General features: G+C 42.4%; 1 protein-coding gene across 1 annotated transcript in view; it reads right to left on the bottom strand.

The window, feature by feature from the left end:
• The window catches only part of LOC146020448 (calcitonin gene-related peptide type 1 receptor-like), a 235,192-nt gene that overhangs the window by 134,500 nt on the left and 76,750 nt on the right, over positions 1 to 23,942 (bottom strand).

Below are 23,942 nucleotides of genomic sequence, written 5' to 3'. Positions count from 1 at the left end.
CTATCAAACTATCCCAAGTTGACCTTTTGACCATTTTGAACTAAGGAATAGCGTCCTTTTTCATGTGTCGACCTCTGACCTGTCAACAAATAGTGGTTGACCTTTTGACGGTCAACCTTTTTATTGTTGACCTGCTGACCACATCCCCATTTGTACCACATTAAAAAAAGTGACATGAATAAAATGTGTCAGATTGCACATGCTCATACAGTAGTTTACACCTGGATTATAAAATAAAGTTATGTCATACAGTACCTCAAAATGACATGTAAGTTCAGTTCAAAATAGGGGAATAGAGATGCTAGTTATATATGTGTTAGATTTTGATTTACTGTATGTTTTTTTTTACAAAACACAATATTTAGAACAAGCTTAGTGCTAGTGTCCGAGTTTATGATCATGAAGGAAGCATTTTTTCAGCAGACATATGTAATCACATGAACAAAAGAACTAGAAAGACTCTAGGAAGACTCTACAGCAACACATTGTAAATAATTAATAGTGCTTTACTTACAATAATAGAGAAAGTCAAATGGGTAAACCATATAATGAAAGTCTACACTCAGGGGGTTATTCTGGTTGTTACGGTGAAACGTGCGTACAGTCCATCACACCGCGCGCTTTCCGTACGCTCACGGTGAGCACAAGTCTGCCCACAGAACAGCCGCACACAGACGGTCTCAGACACCGGCAAAGGGGAGTGGCGTACATTTGAGCGTACGCCAACGTACACGGGCGGGTCTCAGCCTTCTTCGCTCTGAGACTCAGCGTGTCTCCCCAATCGCGAGAGGATGTGCGTCCAAGCACGGTGGCGTACACTTCACATATATTGGCCTGCAAATATTCCCTTTGAAGTATAATTAAGACAATTACTTAATTACTTAAGTGTTATTTAATTATTGTTTTATATTACCTAAATTGTCTACCTTGATAAACACCCTAATAAAACAAAATTTTAACCCTCATTACATGTATATTTATTATGTTCTTATGTGGAATTTTACTCACTATCTATGTGTCCCCACATTGGATTAACTTTTAAATAAAGTCATGTTGGTGTTTGTGTGTATGTACTAAATTATGCCCATAATTAGTTTGTTCCTAATTTTTAACATGTATACCCAGGGCTATTTTTGTGCCGTTCCTGAAGCTGTTATGCAAAATGATATCAGCAGGAACGGCGTTCCGGGACCTCTACGGCCTGCCCCGCTTTGACGCGCTGCTGCTTCCGTTTTGAGAGGAGAGCGGACCGCGCATCTCTCCCTACCTTCACACAGTGTCCCTGAGACAGCGCCTAAGGAATCATGGCACCAGTGAAGATGCTGAGTCCCAGGCAGTGGTTTTTAGCAGCGGGGAGCCCGCGGAGATGGACTGGATGAACCGTAAGGTCACCACCGGGGTGAGTCCGGGCTGAGGGCACTGCTGGGCGCTCGGGGAGGTACACGAGCCAGGGGGAGCCTGTCTGTTAGGCCACTGATGCAGCAGATCCCCGGCAGCATTGTCATTGCCCTGGTGTGCTCAGTATAATGAGGCGTGCTGGGACATGTAGTGCTACAGCAAGCGGGGACTCAGTATAATGAGGTGTGCAGTATACTGAGTGTGCTGGGACATGTAGTGCCACTGTAACAGGCGGGGTCTCAGTATAATGGGGTGTGCTGGGTGGTTTAGTGCCGCTGTATCTTAGTATAATGAGGTGTGTGGCAAAGGTATAATGGGCATCTCTGTGTGTGGCATATGTATAATGGCCATCACGGTGTGTGGCATATGTATAATGGGCATCTCTGTGTGTGGCATATGTGTGTGTGGCATCTCTGTGTGTGGCATATGTATAATGGCCATCACGGTGTGTGGAATATGTATAATAGGCATCTCTGTGTGTGGCATATGTATAATGGCCATCACGGTGTGTGGCATATGTATAATGGGCATCACGGTATGTGGCATACGTATAATGGGCATCTCTGTGTGTGGCATATGTATAACGGGCATCTCTGTGTGTGGCATATGTATAATGGGCATCTCTGTGTGTGGCATATGTATAACGGGCATCTCTGTGTGTGGCAAAGGTATAATGGGCATCTCTGTGTGTGGCATATGTATAATGGGCATCTCTGTGTGTGGCATATGTATAATGGCCATCATGGTGTGTAGCATATGTACAATGGGCATCTCTGTGTGTGGCATATGTATAACGGGCATCTCTGTGTGTGTGGCATATGTATAACAGGCATCACGGTGTGTGGCAAAGGTATAATGGGCATCTCTGTGTGTGGCATATGTATAATGGCCATCACGGTGTGTGGCATATGTATAATGGGCATCTCTGTGTGTGGCATATGTATAATGGCCATCACGGTGTGTGGCATATGTATAATGAGCATTACGGAGTGGGGCATATGTATAACGGGCATCACGGTGTGTGGCATATGTATAATGGGAATCTCTGTGTGTGGCATATGTATAATGGCCATCACGGTGTGTGGCGTATGTATAATGAGCATTACGGAGTGGGGCACATGTACAATGGGCATCACGGTGTGTGGCATATATATAATGGGAATCTCTGTGTGTGGCATATGTGTAATAAGCGTTACGGTGTGGGGCATATGTATAATGGTCCAATTCTCGGCGTGCAGGTTGTAAAACTGCGGTATAAAGTAGTCTTTTCCTGCAATGCTGTGCCCCTTGCAGTGAGGCTACACCCTTGCGCGCCTAAGGCGCGCGCATATTCTCCACTTTGCTGCTGGGGATTGTTATGTTACTGCCACTGTTGGGAGGAATTATAATTTTTTATGCGATGCCCCGCCCCTTTTGTAGCTCCTCCCATATCACCACCCATTTTCTGCCCCGCCCACAGTTCCGGAACCTATTTTCCTACAAAAATAGCACTGTGTATACCTACCCTAATGTTATGTGTGATGTTTGAATGTAACAACAACAAACAATCATGCTTTTATACTGTGTTATTTAACCATACAACCGACACATTCAGACCACATTCATTCGTTACCCTTCACGTTCAATTACATATTTAAGTGACATTACACATCTGTATGTACCTGCCCTTACAAACACTCTAACATATTTTTTTTTAAACCACAGACAACTTCTAAATGTACAAAAACATTTATTTTGAACTAAAAAAGTTGTGATGCTTAACAGCAATTAAACTTACTTTACAAAAATAAAAACACGTGTTGTATGTGTAATTTCTTGTGTAAACCAAATACTACATTTATGTGTACTTACTCAACTTGGTCTTTAGGTGAATGTAGTGATGTGTTATGTTTGCCATGACCATGCACATGTTCATTTCCACCATTTCCCTGCTAATTTGTTTGTGCCAGCACCTGTGCAGAGTAACTTAACCCCTTCCCGACATTTGACGTATATATACGTCATGGCCGGGAAGTACTTCCCGACACATGACGTATATATACGTCATGACTTCTAACTGTCACTGCGTCTAGAGACGCAGTGACAGAGGGACGATGTCTGCTGTCCCTGACAGCAGACATGTCCCTGCATGCCCAGGGGGGGCTGCGATGCCGCCCCCCCGTCGGCGATCGCTGTGATTGGCTGTTCAGTGTGAACAGCCAATTACAGCGTTTTCTGTGTCACCGGCGAATAACGTTCGCCGGTGACACGGGATCGGAGGTGATTGGTGCTGTAAAGTACAGCACCAATCACCGCGGGGTGTAAGGGTGACACTGGTGTCACCCCACCTCACCCCGCCCGCCCCCAAAGGCCGTGATTGGTCCGTCGGACCGACGGACCAATCACAGCCATGGAGGGGGGTTTAAACTAACGGTGACTGCACTGCAGACGCCATTCCGGTCTGGAATAGCGTGCAGTGCGGTCACCGTGCCCAGCTGTCGCCATTTACTGACCAGAACCTTGCTAAATACTTACCTGATCACTGCCTGGATCTTGCTTCTTCTTGTGACATCCTGTGCTGTGTTGTGCTGTGTTGTGCTGCTGCGAGTTATTAGATAGAGAGATAGAGAGAGAGAGATAGAGAGGCCTAGTGACAGAGAGTGCTATATTTTGTGCTGCTGCAGTGTAATAGAGTTATAGATAGAGAGATAGAGAGAGAGAGATAGAGAGAGATAGAGAGAGAGAGAGAGATAGAGAGAGATAGAGAGATAGTGACAGATTGTGCTATATATTTTTTATATAACTGACTGCTGCCCCCCCTTTTGTGCTGATCAGTATAAATTAACTGATCAGCAACTTTTTGGGGGCGCAGGGTATTTTTTATATATATATATATACCTGTCAGTGCTGCTGCTGCAGTGTCATAGAGTGATAGATAGTGAGAGATAGAGAGATAGAGAGAGATAGTGACAGAGAGTGATAGAGACTGCTATATTTTGTGTCTGCTGCCCCCCTTTTGTGCACCCCCAGCAACTTTTTGGGGGTGCAGGGGTTATTTTTCATATATATAACTGTCAGTGCTGCTGCTGCAGTGTCATAGAGTGATAGATAGTGAGAGATAGAGAGATAGAGAGAGATAGTGACAGAGAGTGATAGAGAGTGCTAAATTTTGTGTCTGCTGCCCCCGCCTTTTGTGCTGATCACTATATCTGAGGTGATCAGCAACTTTTTGGGGGTGCAGAGGTTTTTTTTTTTTTATATATATATACCTGCCAGTTGCACTGTCAGTTGCACCAAAGGTTGTGCACCTGCTGCCCCTCACTGGTAATCAGTGTCGCATCACTGATCACCTTTTTTTTTTGTGTGTGTGCTGTGGGGTCTTTTTTTAATTTTTTTTTTACACACACTGTGATTTTGTGGGTGTCCTGTGGCCACTGTGCGCTGATCAGTGACGTACATCACTGATCATCTTTTTCGGCACAGGGTTGATCTATTTTTTTTTTTTTTTTTATCAAATTCCTGTTGCCTTTGAGCGCTGTTCAGTGACGGACGTTACTGACCAACATCTGTGCTCAATTTTTGGCGCAGGACCTTTTTTTTTTTTTTTTTAACCCCTTCAATTTTTTTTTTTAACCCCTTCAATTTTTTTTTTTTTAACCCCTTCAATTTTTTTTTTTTTGTATAAAGTATTTTTTTTTTCTGCACTACATACACACTACACACTACATACCCCCCGGGTTGAAATAAAGTTTGTACCCCCCCCTACACTATACACGTGTTGAAACATTTCACTACCAGTAACACAAAAATAAAAATGGCATCCCAAATGTCATCCCAAATGTCATCCCAAATGTCATCCCAGTCATCCAGAAGAATGTATTCAGTGGAGGAGGCATATGCCATGCTTGCCTCTGACTCTGACACAGCCAGTGATGCAAGCGGGGAATTTGAAGGATTCGTCTTAAGCTCCTCTTCCTCCTCTGGTGATGAGGGACCCCCTCAAAGACGCCCCCGTAGAGCAGCTGAGACCCACCCCCCAATAATTGATCTCGTATGGACCCCACCACCAGACAATTTTGAGCCCCAGGTTCCTGAGTTTTTGGCCATGCCAGGAATCCAATTTGATTCCACAGGTCTCAGAGAAATTGACTTTTTCAAATTATTTTTCTCTGATGATTTTATAAATTTAATGGTGGACCAAACTAATTTATATGCCCAGCAGTTTATTGCTCAAAACCCCACGTCATCATTTGCTAGGTGGACCCCTGTAGATGCAGTAGAGATGATGACGATTTGGGGTCTGGTGTTTCATATGGGCATAGTAAAAAAGCCAGAAATTAGGCAATATTGGAGTACAGATGTTCTGTACAGCACCCCATTTTACCGTATGGCCATGCCCCGGGCTCGATTTGAGACGATCCTTAAATTTTTGCATTACAACGATAATGCACAGTGCCCACCCAGAGATGATCCCACCTTTGACCGGCTATTCAAAGTCAGGCCGGTCATTGATCATTTCAGTGCCAAATTTGAAGAGATGTACATCCCAGATAAATTAATTTGCATAGACGAGTCCCTTATACATTTTAAAGGAAGGGTTAAATTCCGCCAGTACCTTCCCAGTAAGAGGGCAAGGTATGGCATAAAAATGTATAAGCTGTGTGAAAGCACCTCAGGGTACACTCACAGGTTTAGGGTATATGAAGGGAAGGATTCAAGAATTGAACCGCCAGAATGCCCCCCCTCCCTCGTAGGTGTTAGTGGAAAAATTGTCTGGGATTTAGTGCACCCCTTCCTGGATAAAGGTTATCACCTCTATGTGGATAACTTTTACACTAGCATCCCCCTGTTTAAGGCCCTTGGTTCAAGAGGTACAGCAGCTTGCGGTACTGTGCGCAAGAACCAAAGAGGCCTCCCAAAAACGCACATTGCCCAAGTAATGAGAAGGGGTGAAAGCAGGGGAATATGCACCGAAAATATGTTGTTGGTCAAATATAAGGACAAGAGGGATGTCCTTATACTGACAACAATTCACGGAGATAGTACCACCTCCGTCACTGTACGAGGTACCAGTACCCACACCTCAAAACGTAATTGTATCCTGGATTACAATAGGTACATGGGCGGAGTGGATCTTTCAGATCAGGTACTGAAGCCGTACAGTGCCCTGCGGAAAACAAAAATCTGGTACAAGAAGCTGGCCGTGTATATCATCCAGATGGCACTGTATAACGCTTACGTGCTATTCCGTTCTACCGGCCAGAGGGGGACATTTATGCACTTTCAAGAGGAAGTCATAAAGGGCCTAGTATTTGGGAACCAGCAGGCAGAGGGCCCCAGTACTTCTAGTACTGGCCCCGTATTGTACCAGGGCAGCATTTTCCGAACGAAATCCCCTCCACTGCAAGAAAGGGCAGGACACAAAAAAGGTGCAAAGTTTGCTATAAAAAGGGAATAAGAAAGGAAACTATTTTCCACTGTGAAACTTGCCCCGACAAACCCGGCCTATGTATAAAGGAGTGTTTTAAAATATACCACACATCTATGGATTATTAGGTTCATCATTTCACCGTGCTTCGGGGGTCTTGCTAATGCCACATAGCACCCACCAACATTCCACCAGAATCTGAGCTGCAAAATCCAAAAATCACTCCTTCCCTTCTGAGTCCTGCCATGCACCCAATTGGTATTTTTTGGTCACATATGAGGCATTGCCATACTCGGGAGAAATTGGGGCACAGATTTTGGGGTGCTTTTTCTCCTTCATACCTTATGAAAATGAAAAATTTTGAGCCAGAACTGCATTTTTGTGTAAAAAAATGTAATTTTTCATTTTCACTGCCCAGTTGTATCAAAATTGGTGAAACCCCTGGGGGTTTGAAATGTACACTATACCCCTAGATGAATTCCCTGAGGGGTGTAGTTTGCAAAATGGGGTCACTTGTGGGGTGGTTCCACTGTATTGGTGCTTTGGGGGTCTTGCTAATGCGACATAGCACCCACCAACATTCCACCAGAATTTGTGCTGCAAAATCCAAATATCACTCCTTCCCTTCTGAGTCCTGCCACTTTTTGGTCACACATGAGGCATTGCCGTACTCGGGAGAAATTGGGGCACAGATTTTGGGGTGCTTTTTCTCCTTCATACCTTCTGAAAATGAAAAATTTTGAGCCAGAACTGCATTTTTGTGTAAAAAAATGTAATTTTTCATTTTCACTGCCCAGTTGTATCAAAATTGGTGAAACCCCTGGGGGTTTGAAATGTACACTATACCCCTAGATGAATTCCCTGAGGGGTGTAGTTTGCAAAATGGGGTCACTTGTGGGGGGGTTCCACTGTATTGGTGCTTTGGGGGTCTTGCTAATGCGACATAGCACCCACCAACATTCCACCAGAATTTGTGCTGCAAAATTCAAATATCACTCCTTCCCTTCTGAGTCCTGCCACTTTTTGGTCACACATGAGGCATTGCCGTACTCGGGAGAAATTGGGGCACAGATTTTGGGGTGCTTTTTCTCCTTCATACCTTCTGAAAATGAAAAATTTTGAGCCAGAACTGCATTTTTGTGTAAAAAAATGTAATTTTTCATTTTCACTGCCCAGTTGTATCAAAATTGGTGAAACCCCTGGGGGTTTGAAATGTACACTATACCCCTAGATGAATTCCCTGAGGGGTGTAGTTTGCAAAATGGGGTCACTTGTGGGGGGGTTCCACTGTATTGGTGCTTTGGGGGTCTTGCTAATGCGACATAGCACCCACCAACATTCCACCACCAAAAATCACTCCTTCCGTTCTGAGTCCTGCCATGCACCCAACTGGTATTTTTTGGTCACATATGAGGCATTGCCATACTCGGGAGAAATTGGGGCACAGATTTTGGGGTGCTTTTTCTCCTTCATACCTTATGAAAATGAAAAATTTTGAGCCAGAACTGCATTTTTGTGTAAAAAAATTTAATTTTTCATTTTCACTGCCCAGTTGTATCAAAATTGGTAAAACCCCTGGGGGTTTGAAATGTACACTATACCCCTAGATGAATTCCCTGAGGGGTGTAGTTTGCAAAATGGGGTCACTTGTGGGGGGGTTCCACTGTATTGGTGCTTGGGGGGTCTTGCTAATGCAACATAGCACCCACCAACATTCCACCAGAATCTGAGCTGCAAAATCCAAAAATCACTCCTTCCTTTCTGAGTCCTGCCATGCACCCAAATGGTATTTTTTGGTCACATGTGAGGCATTGCCGTACTCGGGAGAAATTGGGGCACAGATTTTGGGGTGCTTTGTCTCCTTCATTCCTTGTGAAAATGAAAAATTTTGAGCCAGAACTGCATTTTTGTGTAAAAAATGTAATTTTGCATTTGCACAGCCCAGTTGTATCAAAATTGGTGAAACCCCTGGGGGTTTGAAATGTACACTATACCCCTAGATGAATTCCCTGAGGGGTGTAGTTTGCAAAATGGGGTCACTTGTGGGGGGGTTCCACTGTATTGGTGCTTGGGGGGTCTTGCTAATGCGACATAGCACCCACCAAAATTCCACCAGAATCTGAGCTGCAAAATCCAAAAATCACTCCTTCCCTTCTGAGTCCTGCCATGCACCCAAATGGTATTTTTTGGTCACATGTGAGGCATTGCCGTACTCGGGAGAAATTGGGGCACAGATTTTGGGGTGCTTTTTCTCCTTCATACCTTCTGAAAATGAAAAATTTTGAGCCAGAACTGCATTTTTGTGTAAAAAAATGTAATTTTTCATTTTCACTGCCCAGTTGTATCAAAATTGGTGAAACCCTTGGGGGTTTGAAATGTACACTATACCCCTAGATGAATTCCCTGAGGGGTGTAGTTTGCAAAATGGGGTCACTTGTGGGGGGGTTCCACTGTATTGGTGCTTTGGGGGTCTTGCTAATGCGACATAGCACCCACCAACATTCCACCACCAAAAATCACTCCTTCCCTTCTGAGTCCTGCCATGCACCCAACTGGTATTTTTTGGTCACATATGAGGCATTGCCATACTCGGGAGAAATTGGGGCACAGATTTTGGGGTGCTTTTTCTCCTTCATACCTTATGAAAATGAAAAATTTTGAGCCAGAACTGCATTTTTGTGTAAAAAAATGTAATTTTTCATTTTCACTGCCCAGTTGTATCAAAATTGGTGAAACCCCTGGGGGTTTGAAATGTACACTATACCCCTAGATGAATTCCCTGAGGGGTGTAGTTTGCAAAATGGGGTCACTTGTGGGGGGGTTCCACTGTATTGGTGCTTGGGGGGTCTTGCTAATGCAACATAGCACCCACCAACATTCCACCAGAATCTGAGCTGCAAAATCCAAAAATCACTCCTTCCTTTCTGAGTCCTGCCATGCACCCAAATGGTATTTTTTGGTCACATGTGAGGCATTGCCGTACTCGGGAGAAATTAGGGCACAGATTTTGGGGTGCTTTGTCTCCTTCCTTCCTTGTGAAAATGAAAAATTTTGAGCCAGAACTGCATTTTTGTGTAAAAAATGTAATTTTGCATTTGCACAGCCCAGTTGTATCAAAATTGGTGAAACCCCTGGGGGTTTGAAATGTACACTATACCCCTAGATGAATTCCCTGAGGGGTGTAGTTTGCAAAATGGGGTCACTTGTGGGGGGGTTCCACTGTATTGGTGCTTGGGGGGTCTTGCTAATGCGACATAGCACCCACCAAAATTCCACCAGAATCTGAGCTGCAAAATCCAAAAATCACTCCTTCCCTTCTGAGTCCTGCCATGCACCCAAATGGTATTTTTTGGTCACATGTGAGGCATTGCCGTACTCGGGAGAAATTGGGGCACAGATTTTGGGGTGCTTTTTCTCCTTCATACCTTCTGAAAATGAAAAATTTTGAGCCAGAACTGCATTTTTGTGTAAAAAAATGTAATTTTTCATTTTCACTGCCCAGTTGTATCAAAATTGGTGAAACCCTTGGGGGTTTGAAATGTACACTATACCCCTAGATGAATTCCCTGAGGGGTGTAGTTTGCAAAATGGGGTCACTTGTGGGGGGGTTCCACTGTATTGGTGCTTTGGGGGTCTTGCTAATGCGACATAGCACCCACCAACATTCCACCACCAAAAATCACTCCTTCCCTTCTGAGTCCTGCCATGCACCCAACTGGTATTTTTTGGTCACATATGAGGCATTGCCATACTCGGGAGAAATTGGGGCACAGATTTTGGGGTGCTTTTTCTCCTTCATACCTTATGAAAATGAAAAATTTTGAGCCAGAACTGCATTTTTGTGTAAAAAAATGTAATTTTTCATTTTCACTGCCCAGTTGTATCAAAATTGGTGAAACCCCTGGGGGTTTGAAATGTACACTATACCCCTAGATGAATTCCCTGAGGGGTGTAGTTTGCAAAATGGGGTCACTTGTGGGGGGGTTCCACTGTATTGGTGCTTGGGGGGTCTTGCTAATGCAACATAGCACCCACCAACATTCCACCAGAATCTGAGCTGCAAAATCCAAAAATCACTCCTTCCTTTCTGAGTCCTGCCATGCACCCAAATGGTATTTTTTGGTCACATGTGAGGCATTGCCGTACTCGGGAGAAATTAGGGCACAGATTTTGGGGTGCTTTGTCTCCTTCCTTCCTTGTGAAAATGAAAAATTTTGAGCCAGAACTGCATTTTTGTGTAAAAAATGTAATTTTGCATTTGCACAGCCCAGTTGTATCAAAATTGGTGAAACCCTTGGGGGTTTGAAATGTACACTATACCCCTAGATGAATTCCCTGAGGGGTGTAGTTTGCAAAATGGGGTCACTTGTGGGGGGGTTCCACTGTATTGGTGCTTGGGGGGTCTTGCTAATGCGACATAGCACCCACCAAAATTCCACCAGAATCTGAGCTGCAAAATCCAAAAATCACTCCTTCCCTTCTGAGTCCTGCCATGCACCCAAATGGTATTTTTTGGTCACATGTGAGGCATTGCCGTACTCGGGAGAAATTGGGGCACAGATTTTGGGGTGCTTTTTCTCCTTCATACCTTCTGAAAATGAAAAATTTTGAGCCAGAACTGCATTTTTGTGTAAAAAAATGAAATTTTTCATTTTCACTGCCCAGTTGTATCAAAATTGGTGAAACCCCTGGGGGTTTGAAATGTACACTATACCCCTAGATGAATTCCCTGAGGGGTGTAGTTTGCAAAATGGGGTCACTTGTGGGGGGGTTCCACTGTATTGGTGCTTTGGGGGTCTTGCTAATGCGACATAGCACCCACCAACATTCCACCACCAAAAATCACTCCTTCCCTTGAGTCCTGCCATGCACCCAACTGGTATTTTTTGGTCACATATGAGGCATTGCCATACTCGGGAGAAATTGGGGCACAGATTTTGGGGTGCTTTTTCTCCTTCATACCTTATGAAAATGAAAAATTTTGAGCCAGAACTGCATTTTTGTGTAAAAAAATGTAATTTTTCATTTTCACTGCCCAGTTGTATCAAAATTGGTGAAACCCCTGGGGGTTTGAAATGTACACTATACCCCTAGATGAATTCCCTGAGGGGTGTAGTTTGCAAAATGGGGTCACTTGTGGGGGGGTTCCACTGTATTGGTGCTTTGGGGGTCTTGCTAATGCGACATAGCACCCACCAACATTCCACCACCAAAAATCACTCCTTCCCTTCTGAGTCCTGCCATGCACCCAACTGGTATTTTTTGGTCACATATGAGGGATTGCCATACTCGGGAGAAATTGGGGCACAGATTTTGGGGTGCTTTTTCTCCTTCATACCTTATGAAAATGAAAAATTTTGAGCCAGAACTGCATTTTTGTGTAAAACAATGTAATTTTTCATTTTCACTGCCCAGTTGTATCAAAATTGGTGAAACCCCTGGGGGTTTGAAATGTACACTATACCCCTAGATGAATTCCCTGAGGGGTGTAGTTTGCAAAATGGGGTCACTTGTGGGGTTCCACTGTATTGGTGCTTGGGGGGTCTTGCTAATGCAACATAGCACCCACCAACATTCCACCAGAATCTGAGCTGCAAAATCCAAAAATCACTCCTTCCTTTCTGAGTCCTGCCATGCACCCAAATGGTATTTTTTGGTCACATGTGAGGCATTGCCGTACTCGGTAGAAATTGGGGCACAGATTTTGGGGTGCTTTTTCTCCTTCATACCTTCTGAAAATGAAAAATTTTGAGCCAGAACTGCATTTTTGTGTAAAAAATTTAATTTTTCATTTTCACTGCCCAGTTGTACCACAATTGGTGAAACCCCTGGGGGTTTGAAATGTACACTATACCCCTAGATGAATTCCCTGAGGGGTGTAGTTTGCAAAATGGGGTCACTTGTGGGGGGGTTCCTAAATTTTAGCATCTTATGGTGCCTAGAAACCTACATGGTGCCTAAAAAATAATCTCATAAAAAGGAGGCTCCAAAATCAAGTAGGTGCTCCTTCTATTATGAAGCCTGTGGTTTGGTCAACGTGCACACTAGGGCCACATATAGGATATTTATGAAAATAAAAGAATTGGGGGAATCAATTTTTAGTCACATTTCTCTAGTAAAATGTACTGTGTTCCTTAGAAAAATGTATTAAAATTGCAAATCTGCAAAAAAAATGAAATTTTGAAATTTCACCTACACTTTGTTTTAATTCCTGTGAAACACCTAAAGGGTTAACAAACTTCCAAAATGCTGTTTTGAATACTGTGAGGGGTGCAGTTTTTGAAATGGTATCATTTATGGGGGTGTCTCACATACAAGTCCCTCAAAGTCACATCAGAACTGAACTGGTCCCTAAAAAAATCAGTGTTTGAAATTTTCTTGAAAATTTGAGAATTTGCTATTCATATTGTAAGCCTCCTAGTGTCCAAAAAAATTAAAAGGAAGTTGAAATAATGATGGAAACATAAAGTAGACATATGGTCTATGTTAGTTATTAACTATTTTGAGTGGTATGATTATTTGTCTCACAAGCAGAAAATTTAACATTTTGCAAATTGCAAAATTTTCCATTTTTTTCCGACATTTTGGTATTTTTCACAAAAAAACACAGACTGTATCGACCCAAATTTACCACTAATTTGAAGTACAATGTGTCACGAAAAAACAATCTCAAAATCACTGGGATAAGTAAAAGCCAAAAAAAGTTATCCCCACTTAAGTGATACATGTCAGATTTGAAAAAAAGGGCTCTGTCAGGAACGCAAAAACTGGCTCTGTCAGGAAGGGGTTAATAGGTGAGAAAGCTGTTTCTGTACAGGTGATTTAACTCCTACATTACAAGTTAAAACCAGGGCCAGAACAATGACTTCTTTATGTGGGTGAGGTAGGCAAACAAGGGGTAAAAGTGACATTTGTGTAGGAATGCATATGTGTCCTCCAAAAACAAACAGTGATGACTCCCCATAGTTCTTGGTACAGGTGTGTTAAAGATGTGTCAGTCGACCATGCATGACAAAATGGTTTGTGTGCAAACATGTTCTAATATTGTTCAAAATAAGTCTTTAGAGCAGGGCTGGGCAATTGCGGCCCTCCAGATATTGAGGAACTACACATCCCAGGATGCTTTGCATTAGTTTTGCTATGTGGCCATGCTGAAACTGCTCTAAGGCATGCTGGGATGTGTAGTTCCTCAACATCTGGAGGGCCGCAATTGCCCAGCCCTGCTTTAGAGTGTGATAGGCAGATGTTGGGATCCTTTTTTAGAGATATGTGATTGCAATAATGTGCTTGGTGGCATCTTACATACAGAGTGTGCTACATAAAGTTAATAGCAGATATGAAAGTGCATAATGTATGTTCTTGGGAAAAAAGATTGTGTGCAAAATAGTGGCCATGGCCTCAGGACATTGCTCCACCATTGCAAGTGGAAATTGAGTCCAAAAACATCATTGTTGCTCTTAGGGCAGTATTCAATAAGAAAGTTCTCCGTGCATGGAGAGCGTTTTATTTCGCTCTCCATGCACTCTCCGTGTTTTAGCGGAGATTCTTCCTGTTCCGAAACCTCCTGCTCCCACTATTCAATGTATTTAAGACTCGCCGCCAATCGCGGCGAGTCTTAACCCCTGCAGCAGACGAGCGTCCGCGGCAGGGAGCTTTCAGGGAGCCGGGGGGACGGAAGCAGCCAGAGAGATTAAAGTCTCCCTGGCTGCTCCAGAGGAATGTGGAGGGGAGGTGGGCTCCCCTGGACCCAGGCAGCACAGGCTGCCCCCCCCCCTGTAGCCAGCGGGGGACCCAGTATTCACTGCACCCGATCGTGCATATTAACGATCGGGTGCAGTGAATATACAGTATGAATATCTAATGAGCGGCTCGAGCGCTCCGGCCCCCTGCTGGCTGCACTGTGTAAAAAAAATTTAATATATATTCATGTGCTATAAGCACATGAATAAAAATAACATGCCCCTTCACAGAAAAAAAAAACAACTGATTTTTTGACACCAAAATTAAAAAAAAAACCCTTTTAGTTTAAAAGTTCACATTCCAGATCTCCATCAAAAGATGGAGAATTTCTACACGGAGAGAGACGGAGAAAATCACTTAGAAAGACGGAGAACATTTCACATTGAATAGGGTTGCTCGCTTTTGGAGAGCAAAATGCTCCGTCCAAGGCCAACAAAGCACAAATTCTCCATAAAACACGGAGAATTTTTCTCATTGAATACTGCCCTTAGACGTGGTTTATGTCTTTTTCATAATAAAAAACTGGTATTTTTGTGTTGACACTTCGACTCCTGTGAATTTGTCCTGCTTTTTAAAAAACACTTTCTGAATGGGTGTAGATGGTTATAAAATAACTACCTGGACATATATATCCAGGTATTAGAATGATTACCTAAAATTAAACCAACCTTTACATGTAGAGAAGTGTAGAAAGATAAGCTTCCAATGTGTTTGAGGGCTGTGTGTGGCTTGCAGGTAGTGAAATCATGGTTTTCACTTAATAGCCTGCAGCATTGCTTATTACATTCAGATGTATGTGTTTGACTAGTAATCAGCGTTAATTAGCAGACCCAGGCGTCCGCTCTCATGCGGTATCTCTAGGGGTGGTCAGGAGCACTCTTTGGCGTCCGCCTGTTTTGGGGCAAAAATGCACTGTGCGTTCACCGATCGAGGCGGTTGTGGCACCGTGCATTTTGTGTGCACACCCCCGTGTACGCCCATGATTACGCCCAGTTTTTCTCATTATTCTGGCCGCCCCCATAAAAATGCCAACATGCCGCCCACAATGAAAGTGCTCTTGCGGACAGGTTTTTTCGCACGGAGAGACCCGTCCGTGAGCGGTCGCCGCACATGCGCATTGCGAAAGATACGCATGCACAGATGAAAAAATATCTGACCGTGTACGGTCCCACCGTACCACCCAGAATAACCCCCTCAGAACCGCACCGTTCTTCTTAGCGACGGTATTCTTTGAGTATTTCTCACATATAAAAAAGAGAAAATATAACAAACATACAAATCATAGTGTAGTAGTTTCTGAGTGGGCAATAATCCCACGGATGTACTATTTTGTCAAAATGGGGAAGAAGTGAATAATATTGTAAGACTTTTTTATTTGTACACAAAAGTCACAATTGTATATTTAACCCCTTCCCGACATTTGACGTACATTTACGTCATGGTCGGGATGTACTTCCCGACACATGGCATAAATGTACGTCATACCATTAAACTGTCACCGCGTCTATAGACGCGGTGACAGAGGGTGACAGAGGGACTATGTCTGCTGTCCCTGACAGCAGACATCTTCCCTCATTGCCCAGGGGGGGCAGCGATGCCCCCCCCCCATCGGCGATCGTTGCGATTGGCTGTTCAAATGTGAACAGCCAATTGCAGCGTTTTATGAGTTATGTGTATAAATTTGACTTTGCTGCCCCCTAGTGTCCAAAAAAAATAGGAGGTTGAAATTAAATTAGATTAAAACATAAAGTATACATATGGTCTATGTTAGTTATTAACTATTTTGAGTGGTATGATTATTTGTCTCACAAGCAGAAAATTTTACATTTTGCAAATTGCAAAATGTTCAATTTTTTTACGACATTTTGGTATTTTTCACACAAAAAAAAAGACTGTATTGACCAAAATTTACCACTAACTTAAAGTTCAATGTGTCACGAGAAAACAATCTCAAAATCACTGGGATAAGTAAAAGCAATAAAAAGTTATCCCCACATAAAGTGATACATGTCAGATTTGAAAAAAAGGGCTCTGTCAGGAAGGCAAAAACAGGCTGCGGCAGTAAGGGGTTAAATCAACTTTCTGTCTTCAATGTGATCTTTAGATCGGATTGTAATAAGTACATCTACTTCACCATAGGTCATTTGATTGTTACGATCTCAAAGTAAACAATTATGTGTCTAGTGTCCATTGTCTAAACTTTTGTACATGTTATGAACATCACAGCCAAATACAAATCTATTGCACAAAGGAAATCTTTGTTGTGATGGCTAAACTTGACACTCCAGCTGTTGTTGCACATTCACACATTTGCACTGTTAACATACGATATCCAAAATACTTTTGATCCCAAGAATTTTGGCTATGTAATTACCATGCAAACAGAACCAGTAGATGTATTTGCATGCCTTGAATTACACTATGGTTTGTCCGTGTGCAACTTTACAGATGTAGCCTCATTCATCGTGGCTGTGTTGCGGCAAACCGGAGTGCTGAGATGTGCAGGGCTGCCAGTTAATGCATTTTCAATGATTTGTGTGTGATTTGTGTGTGACAACAAGCACCCGCAACATGGCAGAGGATAGATGGAGCTGGCTACATCTGTATGTGCACTTTGTGCACATATTAAAAATAAGACCCTATAATAAAATCCAATTCTGATAATTAATAAACCCATAAGAAATCATTCCTCCAATTTTTAGTGGAGGAGAGAGTACAGATAAGGCAAGCCTGGTACAATGAGAATAAATGACTGCATAAGGGTCTATGAACCTTGCACCGTTCTGACATAACTACTTCAATCAGGAAGCCATGAGGTCTAAATCAGGATGATCCACTCCGATTTACTATTCTGGAATTAATTGCATCACAGTACAGAAAATCTGCCTGCCAGGTAATGATGACGACTGAGATGGCTGGTACCTAACGCTCCACCCAATGGAGGTTGTAGGACACCCTACAGACTGCTCATACCTTCCTGCTTGTTCACATAAGCTACTGTCATGAAAACTCTCCGTTCGGTCTGGCTGGCATCCATTGTGATGATCACCCAAATTCATAAGAGAAACAAAGAGCCATTCCTCAGGTTGGAGTGGAGCCACAAGTGGAGCAACTAGCGTGTTTGAGGAGAGTGTAAAAACTGTTGATCCAAGTGACCATTTCCTCTGGTACAGATGGAGCATCAGGCCCCGCCAGCAGTCGGGAGGGCGGGCACACGAGACGCTTATGCGCCCCGTTCCGATGGAGCTGTCCGCTGTCTCCCCGGTCCCAATCGCCGGTACCCACCACCTCCCCAAAGCCCCCCAAACCCTTCCCGTCTCCCTGAAGCGGAGACGGGCAGGGATCCGCCGCCCAGCCACTAACTGACTGGGACATGCGTGCGTGTGAGGCTCTTGCATACCCCAGACTAATAGAGTCCCTCTCCGCCAGCGCTCACCAACGGGGACGTGCTGGCGAGCGCCAGCAATGAATGAGAGGGGCTCCATCTGTAAGTACCTACTCAATACAGATTGCAAACAATGAGTACTATAACTTACTCATATATGATTGAAGCAAGTCCCATAAAGGTATCTTTAGGTGTTTGGGAGCAGGTAAGCTGGATTTGGTATCCACTAACACAAATTTCAGATATCGCCTTTAACCAAAATGATGTTTAATTGAAAAAAAAATAAAAACAGAAGGAGACCCTCCCCAAATGGGGTACTCATATCAGAATACAATTTTCCAAAGATGCAACGTTTTAGGCAAAAGCTAGGACATAGATATATATATAAAAAAAATAAAAAAATATGCAGAAATACTAAAATAACAAAAAATTAAATAAAAAAAATAGAAAAAATTGTTCTTTAAAATCCATATACATATGACCATATACATTAGGGCGGAGTGAAAAAGTTGAAATTGAGATATTCAAAATCGGCTAGTGTGGAAAAGTTGTGACTTGACCTGAATAAGAAATGTGCATAAGCATTTTGATCTGAGTCTTGATCTTCTGTTCTGGCAAGAGAAGTTTCGCTTTTTAGATGAAAATAACGAGGGTGTGGTACAATTCACCGACAGTCGGAACGAAACTTATGAAAAAGCTCTGATGTCGTTAAAATTATGACAGGATGTCTTAGAGTGGTTCATTAATATACTTTAGCATAGTAAAAAAGAGTACGAACTCGTAGTGCAAAGTGGCGGGAGAAAAAAAATTCCTGATATTTGACTCATTTTCATGGTCGCAATTGGGAATATTGTGTGTTTTCTCTTGAACGTGTTTTTTTTTTGGAGAGGATACTCTGTATTTGAAGTGACCAAGAAACAAAACTTGGGGAAAAAAATCAGGGTAAATCCCTTTTTTTGCCCTTAATAATATAATGCACACGTGTATTCTAATGTCCAACAAACTCTTTACTGAATGCTACAGTAAGTTCAGTAAACAATGCACTCTGTTCTTTAGGTGTAGTATTTTAAACACTTCTGTTTATTGTCTTTACTTGTGGCAGTTTATTTTAAACATGAATTGGTCTGAAAAACAGTTTTGCATCCCCTATACTGGGAATATCATTGGACTGCATTACAGCATATAATTATGCAAAAGATAAGCCAATATATTAGCAGTTAAATACGTTAAAGTGCATTATGCTGTTATAAACACATAAATCGAATGTTTAGAAAAAAAAAACCAAGAACTTTGATTAAAAAATAACCGGTTTCAAAGATGTTGCACATACAGTATTGTCTTCTTGTTGTTTTTTATGTTGTGTTTTTAGTTCTGTTTTATAAAAAACACTTTGTTTGATGTCCACTATTATTAGACTGTTAAATTGTGTCAGTAAGCACATAAAAAGGAAATAAAGTATTGCTGATCAATCCTGCCTAGTAACTAAGACAGTGATTGGCATATACTGTATGTACTAGAGGACACCAGTGATAGAATGAATAACTCTCAATAGGATATACAGTAGAATATGGGGTCAATCATATTATTGCTGAAGGGTATGAGTTGCCGCTCGGGTACCGTTTAAACGCTGAAAACGGCACCCAAATGAAGTCTATCTCACACCCTTTGCATGGAGGTGCAAGCACTTTTAAGTGAATTCAGCCTGCCGTAAAGTGCACCCGGTGCCTTGATGATTCGCACTCGTGAATCATCCGCACGTAATAGGATAGACCCCTTTGTTATTATTTTCAATACACACAATATATCTGATTTTAGAATTATGGCTTGAAAGTTGCTGTTTCAAATTTTGGCATAGCACATGGGTTTGGTATAACTTGTCGACAGTGACCATGTTGACAATCAGTACATCTTCATGGATATGTCGACATGATGAACTGTCAAAATCCATCCCTGGTTGAATAGTGGTCTCTTACATTTTTTCATTGGCAGTTCCAGCTTCTCAGTAGACCTGTAATACTCTTGCTATCACGCCTGGGGTCTGAGTCAATGTGACGAAGGCCTCGGCGTAGGCTCGGACCGATGAATGAATCGGGGAGGCTTGATTAGACCCTTGTACATAAATTGTACCATAGTGCACCCAGAGGCAGGATGAGCAGGAAGCAGGCAGGAGTAAAAGTAAAGTCCGTTTTATTGAAACAGATGATAACAAGAAAGATTGTGCTTGGCAAGTGTCAGAGAGTAACATATGCACGGCAACAGGAATGGTACACAATGACTATGACAAAGAAGATGATAAAGATGCAGTGCAGCGCACTGATGAAGTTCATAAGCGCTATGAGCCGATAACCACACTAAAGGCAGAGTACGTTACTTGGGGTTGCCTGGGAATACTGATGACTTGGAATGATGATTAGAACATCGATGACAGGAATGATGGTTATAACATCGATGACTGGAACAATGGTTGGAACACCGATGACTGGAACGATGGTTGGAACATCGATGAGAGGAGCGATGGTTCGAACATCGATGACTGGATAGATGGTTCGAACATTGATGACTGGATCGATGGTTAGAATATCAATGACTGGAGCGATGGTTAGAACATCGATGACTGGAGCGATGGTTAGAACATAGTCAGGAATGATGGCTGGAACATCAAACACGGAACAATGGTCAGAACATCAACAGGAACAATGGCTGGAACATCGAATGCAGAACGATGGTTAGAACATCGTCAAGGACGATGGCTGGAACATTGAATGTGGAATGATGGTTGAACCACCAAGAGCTAGGCATGGAACTGCTGAGGTAAGTATCCTTTTTCCTACTTTCTGTAGCAGTAAAGAGTTGGACATTAGAAGAGTGCACTATTCTATTAAGGGCAAACAGAAGGGATTTACAGACAAAAAACGTGCGCTTAAGGCACCACAATGTCAATGTAATAGTCTCCTGCAGCATTTCTAAAAAGGATTGCCCAGTCCCTTAAAACAACAGTAAACAAACAAACAGAGAAGAACCGCACTGAAAACAAAAATATATATAAAATATTGCTTCTATTTATTCAACAAAATTAATCGGTATCACTGGCCAGTGAAAATATAAAAAAATAATAATGTATCACAAACAAACATTGAATAGACAATTAAAAGACAGGTACTTGTGTAGTTTCATGGCACCAGCATTGCGCCGTGCGTCTGTGTCCAGTTGCGGGGCTGTAAACTCCATGCCAATGTGGATAGTTCATACCCTCACTATCCATGTTGGCATGAAGTTGAGATAGCGTGGCGAGCATAGCGAGCCACCAAGCCCGTAGCGTGGGTGAGCGCAGCAAGCCCCGCAAGGGGACACAGACACACGGTGCCATGTTGGCGCCGTGATAGTACACCAGTACCAAAAGACATATACAGACTGATGGACTTAGACCATTTTAACAGCTGATTAGCAATAGCCTTTGTTAAGGTGCCTTGGATTGAGTATTAAAGAGCCATCTCAATTTGTCCTTTTGTAAAAATAATATGTACTGTATAGTAACTTTAAAGGAAAAAAATAAGTCTTTGAAAACGGTGTCAGCGGCAGAGTCTGATCTGAAGAAGCCGCTGACACCGTTTAGGAGGTGGGGAAACGCATCATCATCACCATCTATACCTGACTGAAATATAAGGAGGTTGTGCCAGGAACCTGCACCAAAGGCAGTTTAAACATACCCCCAGCATCATCACCAATGTGTTACTGCTGAACACAAACTTCAATATACAGGGGACGCCACACTGCAGGATTCGGAAAGGGACCTTTTCTCTGTCTGGCCAGATAGGATACAGTAAGAGACTATATTTATTCCTTCATTTTTTTCATCTTTAAAGACTTTTTTTCCCCTTTAAAGTTACTAGACAGTACATATTATTTTTACAAAAGGACAAATTGAGATGGCTCTTTAATACTCAATCCAAGGCACCTTAACAAAGTCTATTGCTAATCAGCTGTTAAAACGGTCTAAGTCCATCAGTCCGTATATGTATTTTAATTGTCTATTCACTGTTTGTTTGTGATATATTATTATTTCTTAAAATTTTCACTGGCCAGTGATACCAATTAATTTTGTTGAATAAATAGAAGCAAAATGTTATATATATATTTTTGTTTCCAGTGCGGTTCTTATCTATTTGTTTGTTTACAAAAGGGATTTACCCTGATTTTTTGCCCCAAGTTTTTATCTTGGTCACTTCAATTACAGAGCATTCCCCCCCCCCCCCCCCCCCCAAAAAAAAAAGTCAGTTCAGTAACTTTGCACTAGGGCAAGCTCATACTCTTTTTACTATGCTAAAGTACATTAATGAACCACTCTAAGACGTCTTGACATAATAATAACTAGATCGGAGCTTCTTCATTGCTTCATTATTTTCACCTAAAAAGTGAAACTTTAGGTCTCAGAAGATGTTGACTCAGATCAAAATGCTTTTGCACGTTTCTTATTCAGGTCAAGTCACAACTTTTCCACACTAGCCGATTTTGAATATCTAAATTTCAATTTTTTCACTCCACCCTAATATACATATTTGACACTCAAAGAAACCATTATAGGAGGCCATAACAACATACTGTATCTACTGTGAGTGGGGTACGCCATCTTGGTTTAATCTTCTTGGACCACACCTTCATTTTAGATACCTCCCCTGCCTACACTTAATATATAGCACTTGTGTATCATCTGTATTTCTAAAACAACATATAAGCAATTATATTCAGAGCACCATCAGCAAAGGAATTGATATGTCTTTTTAAAGCCATATTATTGAATAAATATCATCTTTGCATTTAATAAATTGCATGCGATTCATCACATTCAACTCCCTGGGAGCTACAGGCGCAGGGAGCTGGGCTGGGGGGTTCATGGGGAGACGAGCAGGGGGAGCCAGAAGCTGCGAGACGAGCTGCAAAAAAAATCATACAAATGAACGGGAAGCCACTTATCTCTCAGCCAATTAGCGGCCTCCCATTTGGAGGATGCCATGCAGCCACTGAGTCATGCAGTGGAAAAGTAATTCAATGGTGAGTAACCATTGACTGATTTTTCCTCTGTCCAGGACCTTTGCGAACAGATGTGTAGCTGTGCTCATCCATTTGCACTGCTGCACACTGAATCGGGTGCGGTGGGGGCAGTTTTTCTTCGGGGCCGTGCTGAGCTGATTGCTGGGCTTTGAGAAACACAGGGCCTTATTCTAGTTCACTCTTTCTGACAAAATCCTTCTTAGATGGACAAAACCATGTGCACTGCAGGGGGGGCAGATGTTACATGTGCAGAGAGAATTAGATTTGGGTGAGTTATTTTGTTTCTGTGCAGGGTAAATACTGGCCGCTTTATTTTTACACTGCAATATAGATCTCACTTTGATGTAAAACCCCACCCAAATCTAATTCTCTCTGCACAAGTAACATCTGCCCCACCTACAGTGCACATGGTTTTGTCCATCTAAGAAGGATTTAGTCAGAAAGAGTGAACTAGAATAATGTCCAGAGAGTGTAGATGTGTATAATGCACAAATATATAGATAAGACCCCGCGTGAGGGTTACATAAAACAGTGATGAGTGAGGATTCTCACGATTTTGGAAAATGCACTTTAGTTCCACATACTATTTTTACTATTGAATTTCCTTGCACCCCACAAGGAGACATGGCTTGCACCGGTCTCATTGGCCCATGCACTACAGAAAAGGTACCATTCACACAACTACCCTTTCAATATTCAAATTTGATTTATATTGGAATGCACGCAGAGGTACTCACACCCTTTTACCACATTCATACCCTCACTGTGTTTAAACAATCTGAAGATATCTAATAATAATCACGGTTTTCTATGGACCTATGTAAACCTGTCATTTTCCTGCTTCAACAACCATGCCTCATGCCACAGATGTGAATTAGTCAAGTACCACCCAAGTCCGTCCTCTCTCCTCCCACTTCCAACAAGACTTCCACACTGTTATTTCTTACAGACGATTAATATATT

This window comes from Crinia signifera, chromosome 7 (assembly GCF_055691185.1).
Source record: "Crinia signifera chromosome 7, ASM5569118v1, whole genome shotgun sequence".
NCBI lineage: Eukaryota > Metazoa > Chordata > Amphibia > Anura > Myobatrachidae > Crinia > Crinia signifera.
The sequence above is the reverse complement of the archived record's forward strand: the minus strand, read 5'-3'. Positions and strand labels throughout refer to the sequence as shown.